Source organism: Aquarana catesbeiana, linkage group LG05 (genome assembly GCF_042186555.1).
Source record: "Aquarana catesbeiana isolate 2022-GZ linkage group LG05, ASM4218655v1, whole genome shotgun sequence".
Lineage (NCBI taxonomy): Eukaryota > Metazoa > Chordata > Amphibia > Anura > Ranidae > Aquarana > Aquarana catesbeiana.
Window position 1 is genome coordinate 509,393,383 of NC_133328.1, and position 22,711 is coordinate 509,416,093.

General features: G+C 44.7%; 1 protein-coding gene across 2 annotated transcripts in view; it reads right to left on the bottom strand.

Annotated features, from left to right (window-relative positions):
* The window catches only part of ATP6V1H (ATPase H+ transporting V1 subunit H), a 198,033-nt gene extending 193,824 nt beyond the window's left edge, over window positions 1-4,209 (bottom strand). For both annotated transcript variants that reach the window (XM_073631599.1, XM_073631600.1), the window contains exon 1: window positions 4,039-4,209. The gene's annotated coding sequence lies outside the window, so the exon portion shown is untranslated. The remainder of the gene's footprint in view (window positions 1-4,038) is intronic.
* Between the last annotated feature and the right edge of the window lie 18,502 nt (window positions 4,210-22,711).

Consider the following 22,711-nt stretch of genomic DNA (forward strand, 5'->3'; position numbering starts at 1 on the left):
GACTTTACCAGTGCGCAGCATATAGCCTTTGTGCAGTATTCCCTAAGGCCTGGTTCACACCTATGCGTTTTTCAGTGCGTTTTCAGTTTTGCAGAAACATACTACAGTCCACTTAAAATGGTTTCCTATGGGTCCCGCTCACATCTGTGCGTTTTCCACAGGTGCATTTTTTTTTAAAGGTCCGCAGAAGGTTGCGTTTTTGGTTCCATAGACTTCATTGCAGCAGAAACGTATCAAAAACGCAGTGTTTGTGCTAGTTTCACCCACAAAGCAACAAATGCCGCCTAAAAACGCATCAAAAACCTGTGTGAAAAAAAAACGCACCTGGAAAACGCATTAACCACAACCTGCACAGGTGTGAACCAGGCCCAACTCCTCATGCGCACTGGGTGTTTGCCCTGCTCTTCTGAATGCCTTTTCTTCTGGTAGGAGAAAAGCAGTGTAAAAACAGTGTCTAAAGCCTTGATTTGAAAACATGTTTAGGCACATCATTTGTAATAATTTATTCTGGCCACAGAAATGAACACGAAAGAGCTAAATGCACCCATCGTTTAGGCACGTCAGCTGTTTTTCCTGCTGAAACACTCCTCTCCTGAATGTGCAGACGATGGGGTTTTTTTTTCTGCCTATAAACACATATTTGTGCATGGACACATTGGGGTTGATTTAGTAAAGCTTTACAGTGCAAGATCTGGTGCAGCTCTGTATAGAAATCAATCAGCTTCCAGTTTTGTTTTGTTTTTTGTCAAACTTGAAAATTTCCTTTCATATGGATGATCCGATCAGGTCCACCTGTCTGGCGGACCAGATCCTGAGTCCCCCCCTGTGACCATGGACGGGGGATCCACTCCTCGCACCCGCTGTCCCATTTTAAAAACTGCACAAGAGTGTAGGGCTGTGACCACACAGCTACATCATTCATTCATAGAGATCTATAAATTAATGATCAGCAAGTCCCATCTGTCAAAGGTTGTAGTTCTCAATGAACTACGGGAGCCCTGATGAGCACTTTCATAGTTCACTGACTCTTTGTGCACTTCAGTAACTATCTGCCCATACAGGAGGAACAGGCAGCTGTACTGAATGTGTCCAGGAGCCTGACATTGCACTGATCACGGGTGCAAAGTTTTGCAGGCTGCAGTGTAAAAAAAAAAAAAAAAAAAGGTTGGTTCGCCTTTAACCACTTGCTTACTGGGCACTTTCACCCCCTTCCTGCCCAGGCCAATTTTCAGCTTTTAGCACTGTCACTCTTTGAATGGCAATTGCGCGGTCATGCCATACTGTACCCAAATTAAATTTTTATAATTTTTTTCCCACAGATAGAGCTTTCTTTTGGTGATATTTAATCACTGCTGGATTTTTTTATTTTTTGCTAAAGAAACAAAAAAGACTGAAAAAAATTGAAAATAAAAACAAAAACAGTTTTATAGTTTGTTATAAAATTTTGCAAACCGGTAATTTTTCTTCTTCATTGATGTGCGCTGATGAGGCTGCACTGCTAGGCACTGATAAGGTGGCACTGAAGGGCACTGCTATGCACTGGCATGGCACTGGTGGGCACAGATACTCGGGTGATGTCCCACCCTCTTCAGGACCGCTGTCCCTCTGGCACAAGCCGGTGATTGCCTTTTTTTTTCTGCTCACGCTGTCAGCGTGAGCAGAAAAAAAAAAAAAGGCGATTACCAATCTTTTGTTTACATCACATGATCAGCTGTCATTGGTTGACAGCTGATCATGTGGTAAGGGGCCGGGATTGGCCCCTTACTCTGATCTGTGATCAGCCGAGTCTCATTGACTTGGTCATCAGAGGGCGTGCAGGCAGCTCATGCATAGGAGGACGTCATATCCCAGCAATTATGGCCCACGCTGTAGCGAAGCGGTTACATTTCTGGAGAGCTAATAACCCTGCTTAGATTTTTTTTCTTCTATCCCATTTGGGATAGATTAAAGCCGGCCATACATTATACAATTTTCTTGGACAATTTTCCTTTAAAGTTACCAAAACCATACAATATGAGGTCAAACCTAAACACTTTCAATTTGTATGCAATCAGGTAGGCCCTTGCACTACATAGTTGAAGGTATAGCTAAAAGGAAATTTAAATAGGAAAAGTGTTTATTGTACCGCCAGCTTTAGGCAGAGTTAAAACGTGACAGCTTTTATTTCTGTCTAAGACCGTGCTGGAGAGATCTTCACTTATTTACTGTCCCTGTAAAAGAATGGGGGAGTCAGCTGTCATTCTAACTCCTCCCTACTCTGCTAAAACTGTGTTCATGTTGAAGAGATTTCCCATCCTGACAGAAAAGAAGGAGTAAACTTCCCAATACAGACAGAAAAAAAAAACTTGGCACGGGCTCTAACCCTTTTCTGATCTAACCAAAAATGTTAAAAACCCTACCGAGATATAACAATATTTATAAGCCATGTCAAGGTCCTAACTCCTGGGTGATTGTGCAGAAGCCCTTTGCTCCATGTTCTCTTGAATTCTGAAGTCTGGAACTCTTTCCAGTTCAGAAGGTTTTAGCAGCAACTGTTTTTTTTTTAGCTACAATTATATTCTGATGCCTTGTCCAGCATTGTTATAGACCTGCTTGATCTGTCTGTCCTCCCACACATATGTATTATATTTTGGAGATGTCTATAAAAATACTTCACACTGAAAAGGAGTGCAAACACCTAGGGTAGTTCAGCAATTCCACCAAAACACTGCTTCTATTTAATGTATCTGTATATAAGTGTAGACTACTCCGAGCAAGTACATAACGAAATGTTCAAGCTAGCCTGAACTTTAATCATTCTAAGCCCAGGTAATTACTATGTAGAATCTACTTAAATAAACTCATCTAACACAGACCATAACATACCCATGGATAATACATATGTCAGAGACAGTACTATGCAGTCAGTCATGGCAAAAACAAAAAGGGGCATTGTAAAGAACAAAAGACGTAAAAACAAATAGAAGTGGATGAAACTCCGTTCCCCTATAAAACCACAAAACCCAACAATAGTTTACAAGTATAAGCAAATGGGGTCTCTGCAACATAAAATGACATGGCACTCAATTACTAAATTACTCATTTACAAGATTTGTGTTTAACATTTTATCTTTATCGTCAACATCTATAAAAATGTCAGTTGTCACCAGAACAGGAACTAAAACAAAATCTGCCAATGTGACAAGAAAGATTTGTCCTCACTTTGTGTTCCCTCAGATTTCCTGTTCTCTCTGATTACAGTAAGTGAGATGGAAGAACACCCCCCATGGGGCACAGGAAGGGGAAAGAATGTGAGGGGTTTAACAATTCCACAAAAGCCTTGGTTGCTGATATATTAGTAACAAATTATGTTTACATTTTCACCAATTAGAGAGAAGAGTTTACACAGTCATGTGGGGGAGATTTACTAAAACTGGTGCACCCATGATAGTAACCTATCAGCTTTCAGGTTTTATTTTCAAAGTTTAATTGAACAAGCTGAAGTTAGAAGCTGATTAGTTACTATGCACAGCTGCACCAGATTCTATGTGCACCAGTTTTAGTAAATCTCCCCCATGGGGACATCCAATAAGAGTCATTCTAACAAGATTAAAACAGAATAGAGAAACTGAACTAAAACAATTGATGACAAATATAACTCTCTGCAGCCAGGACGCGCGCAGCCCCGCCAGGACGCGCGCAGCCCTGCCAGGACGCAGCCAGGACGCACGCAGCCCCGCCAGGACGCAGCCAGGACGCAGCCAGGACGCGCGCAGCCCCGCCAGGACGCAGCCAGGACGCGCGCAGCCCCGCCAGGACGCAGCCAGGACGCAGCCAGGACGCGCGCAGCCCCGCCAGGACGCGCGCAGCCCCGCCAGGACGCAGCCAGGACGCGCGCAGCCCCGCCAGGACGCAGCCAGGACGCGCGCAGCCCCGCCAGGACGCAGCCAGGACACACACACAGCTCTTTCATTGTACAGCCAGGCCACAAACACAATTTCACCATCATACAGCCAGGCCACACACAGCACAGAGCCCATAACGTCCTTGTTCACCCACCTTCCCTGGCTCAATCCCCGGCCCTTGCACCGGACAGCCAGCCTCTGTGTTACGCTTCGCACACCTTGTGACCTCTCTGTATAGACAGGACAGCTGAGAAGACAGGCGCAGTCATGTGACGGGAACACGATCAGGTGACTACCCCGGAAGTGAGCGGGGACGGGCTGTTATCACGTGATCCCGTTTGCGGAAGAAGGGAGCTGTGTGATGAGGATTGTATTCCATGTAGTGGAGGGAGGAGGGTGGTTCCTGATTGGTGGGGAGGAGCTGTGTACGGACTCTTGTCTCTTCTCTCACTGTGTGTTAGTTGTGTGTACGGCTGACAGTGAGTCAGGACATGGTGATAGATGATAGGGATTGTCTGTAGACGCTGATAGCAGAACTTTCATGGTTTCCTCTATGTATGGGGAAAATGAAAACACGGAAGAAATAACTGCAATTCATGAATGTGTCTGTAAGGTTCTATTAACATCTGGGTATTCCAATAACATCTGGGGTAACGGCACACCAAGTTCTACAAGCTCAGTTCTCGTTCACATGGCGTAAAACGCTACTGTTGTGTCTGGCGGTTTTGTTTTTTACACCCATGAACGCAGCTGCGTGTTATTTAATGTGGCCATGCGGGTGTTTATACGCAGCATTCGGAATGCATGTTATCTGACATTGGAGCTTTTTGTTTTCAGCCAATTCCATTCACAGCTGATCCCATGTTACCAAATGGCAGTTAGTGGCAATTTCTTTCCTCAGCGCTGTCACTTTATGAGGAAAGGAAAGCCCAGAACCGGCCTTCCTGTGACAGCAGACATCTGTAGCCCTGGACAAAAGTATTGAGAATGCAGACATCCCAGCCTACAAAAACTAATTTCACGGATGTTTCAAACTCATTTCAGGAAGGTGACGCTTCGCACCAGCGCTGACCCCCCCCCAATAAAATGCAGCCTTTCCAGTGCCAATTAAATGCAGCCTGATCAGTGCCAATTAAACACAGCTATACCAGTTCCCAATGAAATGCAGCCTGATCACACAGCTGCTGGGCTACCAGCCCTGGAGCCTGGCTGCTGGGGCCAAGAGTCTGGCTGCTGGAGCTGGGCTGCTGGTCCTGGGGTCTGGCTGCCGGGGCCAAGGGTCTGGCTGCTGGAGCTGCTGCTGGGGCCAGGGGTCTGGCTGCTGGAGCTGGGCTGCTGGTCCTGGATGCTGGGGCCAAGGGTTTGGCTGCTGGTCCTGGAGTCTGGCTGCTGGGGCCAGGGGTCTGGCTGCTGGAGCTGGGCTGCAGGTCCCGGAGTCTGGCTGCTAGGGCCAGGGGTCTGGCTGCTGGTCCTGGAGTCTGGCTGCTGGAACTGGGCTGCTGGTCCTGGAGTCTGGCTGCTGGGGCCAGGGGTCTGGCTGCTGAAGCTGGGCTACTGGTCCTGGGGTCCGGCTGCAATGGGGCTGGTGAGCCATCTCAGTCAGAGAATTCCCCAGAAGGAAGGGGGTGGGCTGAGGCAGAAGGGGAGACAGCCCATACTGCTGCCCCCAGCCTGCTGCATGGGTACTTTTTTTGGGGTCGGTCTGGCTGATTCAGCAGGGCAGGAAGAGAGGGTGGGCGGAGGCAGAGAGAAGACTCTGATCTGCAGGCTGTAGCAGTTAAAAAAAAAAAAAAAACGTTCCCCTGTCAAGCGGACTCTTTCTCCACTTTCGGGTGCCGCTGCGCAGTGATCTCCTGTGCGACAAGTACATGACAGTCCCGGTCTGCCTGGTAGATTTATATAGAAGGGACTGTCATGTACTTGTTGCACAGGAGATCACTACGCAGCAGCACCAGAAAGTGGAGAAAGAGTCCGCTTGACAGGGGAAAGTTTTTTCTTTTAATTGCTACAGCCTGCAGATCACAGTCTTCTCTCTACCTCCGCCTACCCCCTCCTCCCCTGCTGAATCGGCCGGACCAACCCCAAAAAAAGTACCCATGCAGCAGCCAAATCAGGCTGGGGACAGCAGTATGGGCTGTCCCCCCCGCCTCAGCTCGCAGCGCCTTGCATCCGCCTGTCACTCAGACACAGACAGAGTGGATGTCCTCCATTCGCCCACTCAGGATGCTCTGTCTGTCTGTGGCTGAGTGACAGACCCAGCCAGGAGATCGCTCTGCGCGTCTGGGAGCCTGCAGCCAAATGCGGGAGACTCCCGCGGTTTGCGGGAGACTTGAGATGTCTGAGAATGACACAAATATAAATTTTTACAAAGTCTGCTGCCACAATTTTTATGATGGCAATTTGCATATACTCCAGAATGTTATGAAGAGTGATCAGATAAAATTCCACTGCTTTTCATCACTGCCACAAAAGAACCAGCTGCCATCATGTCAATGATTCTCACATTAACACAGGTATCAGTGTTGATGAGGACAAGGCTGGAAATCACTCTGTAATGCTGATTGAGTTAGAATAGCAGACTAGAAGCTTTAAAAGGAGGGTGGTGCTTAAAATCATTGTTCTTCCTCTGTTAACTATGGTTACCTGCAAGGAAACACATGCAGTCATCATTGTTTTGCACAAAAAGGGATTCATAGGCAAGGATATTGCTGCTACTAAGATTGCACCTAAATCAACCATGTATCAGATCATCGAGAACTTCAAGAATAGAGGTTCAGCTGTAGTGAAGAAGACTTCAGGGCTTATAAGAAAGTCCAGCAGCAAGCACCAGGACCGTCTTCTGAAGTTGATTCAGCTTAGGGATCGGGGCACCACCAGTGCAGAGCTTACTCAGAAATTGCAGCAGGCAGGTGTGAGTGCATCTGCATGCACAATGTGGCGAAGACCTTTGGAGGATGGTCTGGTGTCAAGAAGGACAGCAAAGAAGCCACTTCTCTCTAGTAAAAACATCAGGGAAGAACTTATATTTTGCAAAAGGTACAGCGATTGGACTGCTGAGGATTGGGGTAAAGTAATTTTCTCTGTTGAATCCCCTTTCCAAATGTTTGGGGAATCCATAAAAATCCTTGTCCAGAGAAGAAAAGATGAGTGTTACCATCAGTCCTTTGTCATGCCAACAGTAAAGTATCCTAAGACTATTCATGTGTGTGGTTGCTTCTCAGCCAAGGGAGTGGGCTTATTCACAATTTTGCCTAAGAGCACAGCCAGAATGGTAAAGAATGGTACAAAAACATCCTCCGAGAGCAACTTCTTCCAACCATCCAAGAACAGTTTGGTGATGAAGAATGCCTTTTCCAGCACGATGGAATCATCACCCAGCATGATCAATTAAAAGTGATAACTAAGTAGCTTGGGGAACAAAACATCAACATTTTGGGTCAATGGCCAGGAAACGCCTCAGACCTTAATCCCTTTGCGAATTTGTGGTCAATCCTCAAGAGGCGGGGGAACAAAAAAAAAAAAACAACAAATTTTGACAAACTCCAAGCAACGATTATTCAAGAAAGGACTGCCATCAGTCAGGATGTGGTCCAGAAATTGATCAATAGCAGGCCAGGACGAATTGCAGAGGTCTTGAAAAAGAAGAGTCAACACTGCAAATATTGACTCTTTGCATAAACTTAATGTAGTTGTCAAAAAAAAGCCTTAGACACTTACGGTGCCTTGCAAAAGTATTCATACCCCTTGACATTTTCCACATTCTGTCATGTTACAACCAAAAATGTAAACGTATTATATTGGGATTTTATGTGACAGATCAACACAAAGTGGCACATAATTGGGAAGTGGAAGGAAAATGATAAATGGTTTTCAAAATTTTCTACAAATAAATATTTGAAAACTGTGGCATGCATTTTTATGGTGACCCCCCTGAGTCAATACTTTGTAGAACCACCTTTCACTGCAATTACAGCTGCAAGTCTTTTTGGGGATGTCTCTACCAGCTTTGCACATCTAGAGAGTGACATTTGTGCCCATTCTTCTTTGCAAAATAGCTCAAGCTCAGTCGGATTGGATGAAGAACGTCTGTGAACAGCAATTTTCAAGTCTTGCCACAGATTCTCAATTGGATTCAGGTCTAGACTTTGACTGGGCCATTCTAACACATGAATATGCTTTGATCTAAACCATTCCATTGTAGCTCTGGCTGTATGTTTAGGGTTGTTGTCCTACTGGAAGGTGAACTTTTGCCCCAGTCTCAAGTCTTTTTGCAGACTCTAATGCCCCGTACACACGATCGGACATTGATCGGACATTCCGACAACAAAATCCATGGATTTTTTCCAACGGATGTTGGCTCAAACTTGTTTTGCATACACACGGTCGCACAAAGTTGTCCGAATTTCCGATCGCCAAGAATGCGGTCACGTACACCACGTACGATGAGACTATAAAAGGGCAGTTCAGAACTAAGCGCGGCACCCTTTGGGCTCCTTTACTAATCTCGTGTTAGTAAAAGTTTGGTGAGAGACGATTCGCGTTTTTTCAGAGTCGTGGTTTTCAGATCGTTTTCTGCTGTTCAGTTTGTGCTTGTGGGTTTGTATCTGGTCTTCAGTGCGTGCAGCAAGTTACCCTTGACTCTGTCATTGTGTTCTTGTTTGTTCGTTACTGTTTTTCAGGTCGTTTTTCACAGGCCTTGCTGTTCTTCAGTGCATTCTGTTACTTCGTTCTGAGCAGCCGACCCTTTTCTAGCCATGTTGCGTATACATACTCCTCGTAGAGTTTGTGCTGTGCGGGGGCTTTGTGTTGGGGTCCTTACCTTGACACAAGCCCAGTCCATGAACAGGATGGGGAGGAGTTCATGGACCAAGAATTGGTTGCTCCAGCATGACCAGTTCTGTCACATGCCTTTGCTCCGTGAGATCCGTAAGAATAATCCTGATGATTTCAGGAACTTTCTCCGGATGATGGACCCGTATTTCACCGTTTGTTGACTTTGCTGACCCCTTATATTAGCAGGCAGGATACCTGCATGAGGCAAGCCATCACTCCGGAGCAGAGGCTAGTCGCCACCCTGCAGTACTTGGCGATGGGGAGAAGCCTGCAGGACCTCAAGTTTTCGACAGGCATCTCCCCCAGGCTCTGGGGATCATTATACTGGAGACCTGTTCTGCCATCATCCAGGTCCTGCAGAAGGAGTATATTAAGGTAAGATTTTTATCCTTTAATATCAAATTTTATTGTATTTAATGTTTGATAATATATTGTAATTTTTCCTCATTCCCTAATTACCATGATTGTAATATGCTGTCAATGTCCCCTTTGTCCTCATGCATGCTGGTTTTTTAGGTAATTTTTAGGTAATTTTTTTTTGTCCTTCATGCATATTTGCCTTCACTTACCTCCCCAGCATGCTCTCCTGGCCCTATATTCACCTCATGTAGTCACTTAACAATTTATTTTGTCAGCTCCATAGTAGTGCTTTACCCTAAATACCCCCTAAAATGTGGTAAATTGTGATTTGTGCTTTAAATTCAGGCAGAGTGCCAGAGGCTTTTTTTTTGAGTCCCAAAATCATTTGGAACCCTCCCTCCCTCTTGTTTGACTCTACAATTTCCTTCCAACCCACAGGAATGGCAGACTGTGGCCTCCCACTTTGCCCAGCGGTGGGACTTTCCTAACTGCGGAGGGGCAGTTGATGGGAAACACGTCCACATCGTCCCACCACTCAACTTGGGGTCATACTATTACAACTATAAGGGGTTCAATAGTATTGTGATGTTGCCGGTGGTGTCGGCTACTTATGAGTATGTGGACGTGGGGAAGAATGGCCGGATGTCAGATGGTGGAGTCATCGCCCAGACGGAGTTCTACAGGTGTCTCCAGAATGGCAGCTTGGACTTGCCACCTCCAGAAGACAGTGTGGAAGGACTCCCATTCGTCTTCGTTGCGGATGAAGCATTTGCGCTGGGGGACCATCTTATGCAGCCATTCCCGATGAGGACCCTCACCTCAGACCAGAGGGTTTTTAATTACCGGCTAGCCAGAGCGAGAAGAGTGGTGGAGAACACGTTTGGAATCATGGCCAACCGGTTCCGCCTTACACCCATACACATGGCAGAGTATAAACTGAATCATATCATCCTGGCGTGCTGTTTTCTCCACAAGTTTTTAAGGCGAAATTCTGCCAACTATGCTACCTCAGTGGGGCCTGAGGCCGGAATTCATGGAAATGAACCAAACCTGACGGCGCTTGAGGCTGGCCGTCCTGGCTTGCCCCCCCGAGTGCCCGCGAGGTTCGTCTAAGATACCTTGAATACTTTGCGGGTAGGGGGGCCATCAATATGCCAGACAATGTCTGAGCCTTTTTTTAAATAAAAAAATTAGTTACCTACTAAAATATTTGCTGACATTTATTACTGCTTGTGTTTCTTTTAGCTGACCCTGACTGAAATGTGTGTAGTCCTGAAAATGGCGTGATTGTGTAAGATTAGAAAGCACTGTTGGGTGTTATTTACTAAAGGCAAATACACTTTGCACTACAAGTGCACTTGAGACTGCACCGAAACTGCACTTGTAGTGCAAAGTGGATTTGCCCTTAGGAAATAACCCCCATTGTCAAAGAAAACACCAATTTTACCACAACCAAAGTTTTGGAGCACTGAAAGAAGAATCCACACATTCTTGATTATCAATCTTTTTAATACAAGCACAATCACATGTACATTTATAAAAGGTTTTTAAAACAAACCAACATGTTTGTTGTATAACAATTTTTTGGGTCACATTAATAAAAGTCAAAATGTCCATTTAAGGTAAAACAGGCATGTTTAAAACCAACCAGAAATACATAAATCTGGAACATACAAAGTTTAACTTTTGTAGAAATTGAAGGCAATGGGGGCGTGGCCTGGAGGGGGCGTGGCCTGGACCGGCATGGTGTGAGGAGTGCAACAAGGGAGCTCCGCTCGAGGAAAGATCTGTCACTTCAAAATCCTACAAATTTAGGTGGCTTTTCTAACCCTACTAGGCTGGATATCCACCTCCACACATATCGCCACCATGTCGCCTCCAAAAAAAACGGCAGAATCAATTGCTAAGCTCGATAAATACCGGCTTAAAGAGAAGGGGACTACAGGTGAAAATGGCGCCGATGCACCTTCCTCCTCTGAATCAGCGGCAGATGATACGGCCCGTGTGCTTGAGGCAATATCTGACTGCAAAAGCTCTCTGACCTGTAAGATTGAGGAAGTGAAGATCGATGTGTCCCTTATAAGACAGGACCTGCAAAAGTTAAGGGACCGCGTCACTGAAACGGAGACCCGTATCAGCAGAGTGGAAGACGAAATGCCGCCATTACAGCATGCCACTGACCATATCCAACAGCAACTCCACGCTATCCTTTCAAAACAAGATGACATGGAGAACCGCCTGAGGCGCTGTAATCTCCGATTTGTAGGATTGCCGGAGGGTGCAGAGGGCACTGATCCTCCGGCATTTTTAGAAAACCTCCTCATTTCTACTTTTGGAAGACCGGAATTCTCAACATCATTTGTGGTTGAATGAGCGCACCGATTGGCGGCAAAACCCCCACCGCAAGGTGCACCCCCCCGGACATTCATAGCGAAATTCTTGAATTTCAGAGACCGGGACGCTATCCTTCGTCTTACAAGGCTGAAGGGCAACATCCCCTTCAGAAATGTGGAAATTAAAGTGTTCCCGGATTTCTCAGCAGAGGTCCAGAAGAAGCGAACGCTCTTCACGGCAGCGAAGCGCCAACTCCGGATTCGACATTACACATACGCCATGTTATTCCCCGCCAGGCTGCGCGTGGTGGGAGATGATCGAACCCACTTTTTTGACACACCGGAGGCGGTGTTTGCATGGTTGGACAACCGGGCTGCTCCTAATCGTCCACCTCCGGGAGAATGATATCGCAGGTTGACCCCCCTAGCCATAGATGTGATGAAGCCATAAGTATTTCCCCTGCATCTGATCTTCCCGAAGGACTACAGAATAAGGTACTTTTTCAGCTCACGGCACCCCTAAGCATTTTATGTTACTCCCCCTCAAGCCCCGGGGGGTAGGGGACGATGACAATACATTCTCTGCTACACTGAAGCCGTTACTTGCCTGACTAGACCATCGCACTCTCCCCTGCAGCTCAGCGTCGGGAGAATAGCAGGTTGTTTGGTCCCCCTTAGCACGGCAGTGCTGAAGACACAGGACCCCCCCCTTTTTTTATTTTTATTTTTCTCCCGATAAAGATCAAGATGGCAGCCTCCAATATAAGATCTATGGCTTCTCATCTCATTTTTTTTGTTGATCCCATTGTGCACCCCGTTTTCACCTCCCCTGATACTGTTTTATCCTAGAAAACAATATTGTAACTGTCGAATACTAAAGTTACCCTCGGGTTACTTCCTACCAGGATGTCTAATGATCGGGCACGTATATTCTAATTTTTTATGTTTTTATATCCTATGTTACTATCCGCCATGCCCGCTCCTAAAGGTTGCTCCCCTTGCACTATTGCTGGTTTTGCAGCGGAAGTTCGTCCCCTTAGCCGCGGGAGCCTTAATGGGCCCCGCTACTTCAATACAGTATTGCACTGTTATTTCACAAGCTAAGTTTCCCTGGCCTGGCTGGGAGCACGTTCCCCGGAGGATTGTATGTGGGGGAAGTGACGTGCCCAGCCGGTCCAGTGCGTTTGTTCATGGTAATGTTTTGTTTAGTTTTAAGTTAATCGTTCTTATTATTTTATTCACACTGTATGAAATTCTGAAGTGGTATATTAATTACGCAAGTGAAAATACTGACACGAGGGTCAAATATGCCCATTGGGTAATGGATTATGATGATATACTCTCCCAGCTTTGCAATTCAGACTTGTTCCAATATCGAGACAAGTTGTTACAGACTGGGAGATTTACACATATATTACCTATAATGATATGTCGTCCATAAAATGTATAACATGGAATGTCCGCGGTCTTAGAGCTAAACCTAAGAGGAATGCAGTTCTGAAATATCTTAAGGCACAACAAGCACAGGTTATGGTCTTGGTGGAAACCCACTTAACTGGGCAATTAATGCTATCGCTTAAAAAACCATGGCTGGGGTGGGTTTACCAGGCCCCATACACAGCATACTCTAGAGGTGTGGCGATTTTAGTAGCCAAAACAACACAATGCTTTCATTGAAATCTGACCCCCAGGGCAAGTTCCTATTTCTACACTACCGACTGAACGGCTTAGAAATACTTCTCCTGGCAATATATGTACCCCCCCCCCATTTCAATTCAGTGTTATAAATGAAGGACTGGAGTTTATGTCACAATTTCCCACAACTCCAACTATGTGGATGGGAGATTTTAATAATGTAATGGATAATCATTTAGACAGAACCTCTCTGACGACCCTGAGTGACAGTACGCCCTCCCCCACACGATTCAGGAAGCTAATGGGTGAAGTGGGTCTGATAGATGCCTGGAGAGCTTGCCACCCCACGGTAAACGCATTTACATGTTTCTCTGTGACACACAACACCATGTCAAGAATTGACTTGATCCTGCTATCCCAATCGCTGGCACCGAACCTCAAAGGGGCAGGTCTATCTCCTCGTATTCTCTCGGACCACGCCCCTTGTTGGATAGGACTTGAGGTGGACCTCTCCCCCTCTACATATGTATGGAAACTTAACCCGTTCTGGCTCAAAGTTGTTCCGGATCTGGGTGGTCTAGGAGAGGAGTGGGAGTTTTTCTTCAGCACAAACACTGACACAGCCCCTTTTGATATAGTCTGGGATATGTTTAAAAACCATGCCCGCATGATCCTAGCACAAAGAATAGCCAGATATAAACGCACTTCTAACGACATTATCCACCAAGCAGAAATAGCTATGGCAGAGGCAGATAGAACCTTCTCGGAACACCCCTCCACTGAAACAGCTAATCAGATAAAACTACAAACGCGTATAGTGAATGGGCTTCACTTTGAAAGAGCAGAAAGAAAGATATTTTACATCAAACAAAAAGTGTACGAGTGTGGGGAGCGCGCGGGATGATTGCTGGCCTATTTGGCCCATATGGAACATTAACCACCCACAGTTGTTGCCCTACAAGATAATACGGGGGCTCTAATACAGGACCCCGACAAAGTGGCTGATATCTTTCGCTCCTTTTATGCCTCTCTATACTCGTCCACAACTAACAAATCTAGACAAGAAATAGCCGATTTTCTATCCAATGTTACCTTCACACATCTAACACACTCCCAAAAAGAAATGCTGGAGGAGCCAATCACCAAAGATGATGTCGCTGAAGCCATGTCACATCTCGCCTCCTCCAAGGCTCCGGGGTCTGACGGTCTCCCACTGGAATTCTATGACACATACAGTGAGATTCTCACCCCCAAGCTCCATGCGATATTTACCTACATATTTAAATCAGGTTCCCTTCCCAAATCAATGAGCGAGGCATTTATTGTACTCATCCTTAAGCCAGGTAAAGACCCCACACTCCCAGAATCATATCGCCCCATTTCCCTATTACAGATAGACATAAAAATATTGGCCAAGGTCCTGGCACTGCGCTTGAATAAGGTTATTCTGAGTCTTATACACCCCGATCAAACCGGGTTCATGCCGGCAAAAAATACAGCGTACAATTTAAGAAGACTGTATATGAACTTACAGGCCAGACACGACCAGACGGGCTCCAGAGTGGTGGTGTCCCTTGACGCTGCTAAAGCTTTCGATTCTGTCGAATGGGACTATCTTTGGGAGTGTCTGGCCAGGTTCGGTTTTGGACCCAAATATATCCGCTGGATTCAGCTTCTGTACCGGACTCCGAGTGCCAGGATCTTGGTCAACGGCAAAACGTCACAGGCATTCCCACTAGCCAGGGGCACACGTCAGGGCTGCCCCCTCTCCCCTTTACTTTATGCCCTAGCAGTAGAACCCCTAGCGTCATCACTAAGAGAACATCCAGAGGTTAAGGGTTTAAGCCGAGGCCATCTGACCGAGAAAATCAGCCTATATGCGGACGATATGCTTTTATATTTAGAAGACTCTGGTCACTCATTACTAAAGGCCCTTGAAATTATTAAGCAATTTGGGAATTACTCAGGTTTAAAGATCAACTGGGAGAAATCCCAGATACTCCCTGTGGATCTTGGAGCCCCATCAGAGGTGCAGACCTCATCCCCCTTAATACGGGTTAGTGAAATCAAATACTTAGGTATAAAAATTACACGATCTCCAGATGAATACATTAGACTGAACCTAGAGCCGCTGTTCCAAATACTGAAAACTAAAACACAACTGTGGTCTAGACTTCCACTGGGAGTGATGGGTCGAGTAAATTTGACAAAAATGATTTTGTTGCCCAAATTCCTATATGTCTTCTGGCATGCACCTGTTTACATACCCCTGAGATATTTTAAAGTTATAGAAATTATATTAAACACCTTTGTGTGGGGTAAAACACGGCACAAGTTATCCTGGCAGGTGCTGAAAAACCCCACTGATTTAGGGGGTACAGCACTGCCGGACTACAATTTATATTACCTGGCAGCACAGCTGTCCCATTTTTTTCATATAGATAAAGAAGATAAGATACGGTTTATTACACTAGTAAGCTCTCAAGCCGCACGTATACACTCCCACCCCTTCCAGCTTATCCTCAGGGATAATAAAGAAAGAGGTAACTTGGACGGTCGCAAAGGCAAAGGCCTGCTATTCAACTATTGTAAGATATGGGAGATAGTTGGTCGTAAACTTCAAATCCCACGTACACACAGTCAGACACCCTTATGGAACAACCCAGGTCTCACCGAATTATCAGTTACCAGATATTGATCCGTGGATTTATCATGGGGTGGTTTATCTAACAGATATGTACATTGGAGACATTCTCAAATCATTTCAACAACTGAAAGACCAGTATGGTCTCCCCAACTCTATGCACTTCCGATACCTCCAGCTTCGCCACGCTCTCCAGACCCAATTTCGAGATTCCCCACCGAATCTAGAGCAATTGGATATTCTAGCTGTGATAAATGGTCCAGATCACCAAAAGCTAATTTCTATATTCTACTCAAGCTTACTTCGCCCCAAGGCGGTAAATATTGCTTATAAATTAAAAGAGCGTTGGGTCGGGGACGTGGGGGAGATGGAGGAGGAGGAGTGGGAAGAGGTCCTAGACGCCTGTAAAAAGGTATCTCATAAACCCTCAGACCGTCTCACACAATTATTTATTCTACGCAGACCTTATTTGACCCCTATACGTCTGGCCAAATTTAGAGATGAACATAGCCCACTTTGTCCTAGATGCGCAAGCCCCCAGGGGACATTTTTTCACCTCCTGTGGACATGTCCAATGATACAGGATTATTGGGCCCAAATAGTTAAATTCATTCATGACAAGATGGGCTCGCCATTAACTCTATGCCCGAAACAATGTATATTGGGGGTGTTCCCGAACCCTGAATCGGATAAATTCCATCACATATTGCTACAGGAAACACTGTTTATTGCCAGAATGCTTATTGCAAGGAAATGGCTTAGAGCAACACCGCACAAAATCCAGGAATGGGTTGCATTAGTTAATAACGTCTTGCCATATAAAAAAGAAATCTATGCCCATAGAGGATGTCCCACAAAGTATAATAAGATATGGGACACCTGGTTAAACGAAGCTTCCACCTGTGACGAACTGAATACCACACCACCAGACCAATAATAATAAAAAGAGGACAAAGAACCAAAACTATTAGTAGACTGCAATAAATAAGTTCTCTGAAAAGATTTAAACGTGCTTGTTTGTGTATAAGCATATATAATGTATATCCAACATTACGTTTTAGAAAAATTGGTAGGCCTCAGTATACTTGATATTCAATTAATACGATGTATCCCTGATACCTGTACCACAAATGTATTTTCCTGTACATGTGAACAATATTTTCAATAAAGAACGGAATTTGTAAAAAAAAGAAATTGAAGGCAATATCAGACATGAGTATTTATAAACTGTGTTTGATATTGCGTTCAGATGGGGTGAAGTCACCTCTGGAAAAGCCAAAGTTTGAAGATGCACACAAATTGCAGAATGTCAACATGTGCTAGCTGCCATCACGGGGGATCAAGGGACGTGTTTTGTGGGTGCAACCCCTTCCTCTCAGCTACTTTATTAATGAGGAAGGGGTTGCACCCCCAAAACGCATCCATTGATCTCCCGTGATGGCAGATAGCACATGTTGACACACTGTGTGCATCTTCAAAATTTGGCTTTTCGAGAAAATGTGAGAAATTTTTAGATTCCAAAAAGCACAAAAGAGGGAAGGGATTTGGAGTTGTTTTAAACTCTCCCTAAAACATCAATGATGTTCTTCATTTTGTTTTGAACATCATTGATGTTTTTCAGGATGTTTTCCAAGTCCCTATTACACCTCATAATCTCCCCGATCAGAAACTGTGCACTTTCACTGGTGAAATGACCTGGATCCACAACATCACGATCACCTAAAAATATAGAAACAAAAACACACCATGTATTATAAATATGCCGGCATCCATCTCTTACCTGAGCCTGTGGTCGCAGACACTCATCTGTTGTGGTGACTATTTCGATTACGTCTCCTTCCTCCTCCTGTTGGCTTTGGGGGATTTCACCTTCTTCCTGAGGTGGGGGGTCTGTGGTCTCCTCGGATGAGTGGTGTTCTCCGAGTCTTTTCTCCCCTATGTAAAAAAAAAAATTGTATACTTAGCACACAGATATTTCATGGCAGAAATAGGAATATGAAACATTGCTTGGAAGTGGGGTACAATTGTCTATTTTGGCAGAGTTCCAAGATGAAGAAATATTTTTGTCCTTTGTCAAGCTTGAATACTTACCTGTTTTGTACAAGCTTCCCAGATGGAGACACCCCTATAGTATACACTGGAGCACCTGTGTGGGCCCCCTAATAAAAAGGGTGTTCTTGTGTCCCACACTAGAGCTCCAGCGTCCAGATGTGTAAACAGCTGCTGAGTGTCCTCTCCTTACACAGAATCTAGTTTGCATTTCATTCTAGTTACCCATCTACACAACAAAATTATTTTAAGAGAAGTAGGCTAGCAAAAATGTATTCAAATGCATATGGCCAAAACAGTGGTGTTTTCTAGGCCGAACGAACAATGTGCCCATGAACATGAAAGTTCCCATTTTAAACTGTACAACAGTAAAGAAAAGCACATGGAGCAGCACGAACGTAATAAACATAAAAAATAGGAACACAGGACAACTACTTACTTTTTTGCAGCACTCTCCTGATCCTTCTGTACTGCTCGTGCTCCCTTAATTTGAGGTCCGACCACCGCTTCCTGAGCTGATCCTTGGATTGTCATACCCCAAAATTCCGGTGTAGACTTTTGACCACTTTCGCCATTATCTTGGCCTTTCTGACGTTGGGGTAAGGTCCATACTTCCCATCATAGTCGGCCCTCTTCAGGATGTCGACCATCTCCAACATCTCCCCAAAGGACATATTTGAGGCCTTAAATCTTCTCTTCCGGGATCTGGATGTTTCTGGCTCCGGGCTTTCCTCCTCCTCCTCCTTGTTACTGTAATTAGCACACACCTGCTGTGTCTCTTCATGTGCTCTTCCCCCACAGCGCCGAACGAGAAGGGGCAGGCGGAGTTTCACGCATGCACAGTGTATATAAACCGTAACACGCGTGCGTAGTACATACGATCTGTGAGCGGAGAAAGGAGTATCAGAGGCGCCGATCGTGATAATGAAGGTAAGATTTAAACGTGGGCCTATACTGCTTCTAGATTGAGGCCTATATTGTGACAAGATTAGGAGACTTTAGCCTGACATTATGGTTTGTCTTGTGTCTTGCAGATAAAACGGATGGCTTCAATGACCACAATTTCCTCCCCCTGTTCATAGACAAATACAGGGAGCTGCCCTGTCTGTGGCAGGTGAAACACCCCCAATACAATAATAAACAAAAGAGGCAGGCAGCGCTGGGGAAACTGCTGGAGTTGGTGAAGCCGCTGGTCCTCACGGCAACCATCCCCTATTTAAAAGCCAAAATTGGTGGCCTGAGGAGCACTTATCTTAGGGAGCGCAAGAAGGTCACGGATTCCCGGAGATCAGGAGCTGCAGCAGATGACATTTATGTCCCCAGGCTGTGGTACTATGAGAGCCTGTTATTTCTGTCAGACCAGACTGAAGTCAGGGAATCCCCCTCGACCCTTCCTTCCACTCTTCCTTCCACCCTATCTTCCACCCCAGCTGAGGCTTCCGATGTCCAACCTGGGACTTCCAGCCTTGAAGAAGTGGAGGAGCCCAGCTGGAGTCAGGTATAGCATTGTTCTACAGATCTCGGGTCAATAAATAAATAATGTTTACTAGATGTTATTATTGATCACTAAATGCTGATTTCATAAAGTGTTTTACATATCAATAGACAGCAGTGGGCACAAAAAATTGGGACAAGAATGAAAAATGCTGGGCTCAGAATGATAGTCTGTTATATTTGTTAACATTCAATTTGCAACAGTCGTGAGATGAAAATTGTGTGTGATTGATGAAGAAAAAACTAAAACTATGTCCCTTTTTCATCCACAGAAAGACCTCAGCCAGGAGGAGGCTGTGGAATGTGGCACACAGGAGGAGGCTGTGGAATGTGGCAGCCAGGAGGAGGCGGGGGTTAGTGGCAGCCAGGAGGAGGCAGGGGTTAGTGACAGCCAGGAGGAGGCAGGGGTAAGTGGCAGCCAGGAGAAGGCTGGGCCCAGTAGGAGCCTGACAGAATCGCAGGTCCCTCCCCTCCGCCTTCCAAACAAAAGACCCAGGAAGGGGAGTAACATGCAGGATTCAGCACTCAGGCTTATTCAGGAGGCTTCTGCGTCCCTCAGAGCCTTCCCCACTCCTGAAGAAGCCTTTGCCTGCATGGCTGCCAAAAAACTGCAGGGCATGCAGGAGGGTCAATGCCTCATGTGTGAGGACCTTCTTTACAAAACACTAACTAAGGGGGTGAGGGGCGAAATCACACCCAATACCCACCTGTGTGAGTTGGACCATCCTCCTCCTCCTCCTGCCACAACTCCACCACCACAGACACAGCGTGGAAGAAAGACCAGAGAGTGATGGCCTGGGTTCAGTCTGGTCTGACAAAAGATGCAGGCTCTTGTATGACCACAGCCTGGGGACATACATGTCATCTGCAGCTGTTCATGATCTCTTGGACTTCTGGACCAGACTGCACTCCCTTATATATGGACTCCTCAGGCCACCAATTTTGCCTGGAAATAATTGATGTCTGCCCTGTGGGCCAAAGGCTTCACCAATTTCTGCTGTTTCTCCAGCGTTGCCTCCCTCTTTGTTTGGTTATGAGCCCTTAATAAAGGTTTTTTGGTTTCAATTATAATCGCCTATGTGTGTTTTCCTTCAAAAAGGACAGTTTGTTTGTGAGGAGGCAGGTACATTTCAAAAATACAATGTGAAATTAACAAGAGACACCAACACCAAACAATCTCCTTGAGATTAAATAATACAAGATAATAATGGTGTTTTGGTAACTTGACACACAAAACACACCCAAAACTATTCTGGAGTTTAAAAAAGAAAAAAAGATCAGGCTTGAAAAAAATAACCAAAAAAAAAAATTAAATCACAATAAATAATAAAGAAAGAAGTTTGTGAGAAGTCTGTGTGAATATGAGCAACAAAACAACTTCATTCTTCTAGCATTATAAAGAAGAAGAGAGTGCGCTGCATTAAACTATTTAAAACATTGCAGCCTGACGAAAGTGCTATATCCATTCCGAACGCTAATTTTACCAGACCGAGCTGTTCCGTCTCAGAATTTATTCTGAGCATGCGTGGCACTTTGTGCGTCGGAATTGTCCACACATGGTCGGAATTGACGCAACTGGATTTTGTTGTCGGAAAATTTTACAGCCTGCTCTCAAACTTTGTGTGTCGGAAAATCCGATGGAAAAAGTCCAATGGAGCTCACACACGGTCAGAATTTCTGACAACAAGCTCTGATCGCACATTTTCCATCGGAAAGTCCGACCGTGTGTACAGGGCATAACTCAAAATTTGCCCTGTATTTGGCTCCATCCATCTTCCCATCAACTCTGGCTAGCTTCCCTGTCCCTGCTGAAGAAAATCATCCCCACAACATGATGCTGCCACCACCATGTTTCACAATGGGGATGGTGTGTTCAGGGTGATGTGCAGTGTTAGTTTTCCACCAGCGTTTTGCTTTTAGGCCAAAAAGATACATTTTGATCTCATTTGACCAGAGCACCTTCTTCCACATGTTTTCTGCATTCCCCACATGGCTTCTCGCAAACTTCAAATGGGACTTATGGCTTTCTTTCAATAATGACTTTCTTCTTGCCATTCTTCCATAGAGGCCAGATTTGTGGAGTGCACGACTAATAGTTGTCCTGTGGACGGATTCTCCCACCTGAGCTGTGGATCTCTGTAGCTCCTTCAGAGTTACTATGGGCCCCTTGGCTACTTCTCTGATTAATGCTCTCTTTGCCCAGACTGTCAGTTTTAGGTTTGCAGTTGTGCCATACTCTTTCCATTTTCTGATGATGGATTGAACAGTGCTCTGTGAGATGTTCAAAGTTTGGGATACATATCCTATCATCAATTCAAAAAACACCAAAAAAATTATTCAGTTACATTAGATTACATTTGTATAGAAAGGATGTTACATTGTAATCAAAAGTAATCTAATGTAACTGAATAATTCTTTTGGTGTTTTTTGAATTGATGATACGATATGTATTATTATATTAATGGTATGTTTTATATTTTATGTCATCTAGATTAAATCAGTAATGCATGTAGTGCCCTGATGAAGCGATAAGCGAAACATGTTGGCCACTCCTGCATACCTACGTAAATTGATTTCATACACCAAGTTGTAATTTAAGGTCACAATATGTATTCTGGCTATATTGTCTTTTATCTGCTTTTTTCAATAAACTTATATTTTTTTATATTAACCGTTGTCGGTGTTGCTCACCTTTAAATAGATACATTATCTCCCTTTAAAATCCCATTATCCCCTTGAGAAAGTCATGTCTCCCTCTCCATAATTTTATTATAACTAGGGATAGGGAGTAATGTTCTGTTTCTGGAAATTGTCCAACTTTATATGTATAGGACCTAAAAAATAGAACATGTTCTAGATATTTCCGACGGAACCAATTCCTATCGGGAAAACCGCTCGTCTGTATGCTGTTCCGACGGACCAAAAACGATGCATGCTCTGAAGCAAGTAAGAAACGGAAGCTATTGGTTACTGGCTATTGAACTTCCTTTTTCTATTCCCGTCGTACATGTTGTACGTCACCACGTTCTTGGCGGTCGGACTTTGGTGTGATCGTGTGTACGCAAGACAGTTTCAGCGGAATTCCGTCAGAACTCCGTCGGAAAAACCTTAACATAACACGGCATAACACTCTATCCAAAATGAAACTTAACTTGGAGAATACATAATTACTTTGATATTAACCAATTAAGGACCGGAAGATTTTCCCCCTTAATGACCTGCGTCGCTTTAACTGACAATTGCGCGGTCACGCGGCGCTGCGCCCAAACAAAATTGACGTTTTTTTTCCCACAAATAGAGCTTTCTTTTGGTGGTATTTGATCACCTCTGTGGTTTTTATTTTTTGCGCTATAAACAAAAAAAGAGCGACAATTTTGGAAAATAAACAATATTTTTTGCACTATAAACAAAAAAAAAGCGACAATTTTGAAAAAAAAAAAAAACAATATTTTTTTATTTTTTACTATAATAAATATCCA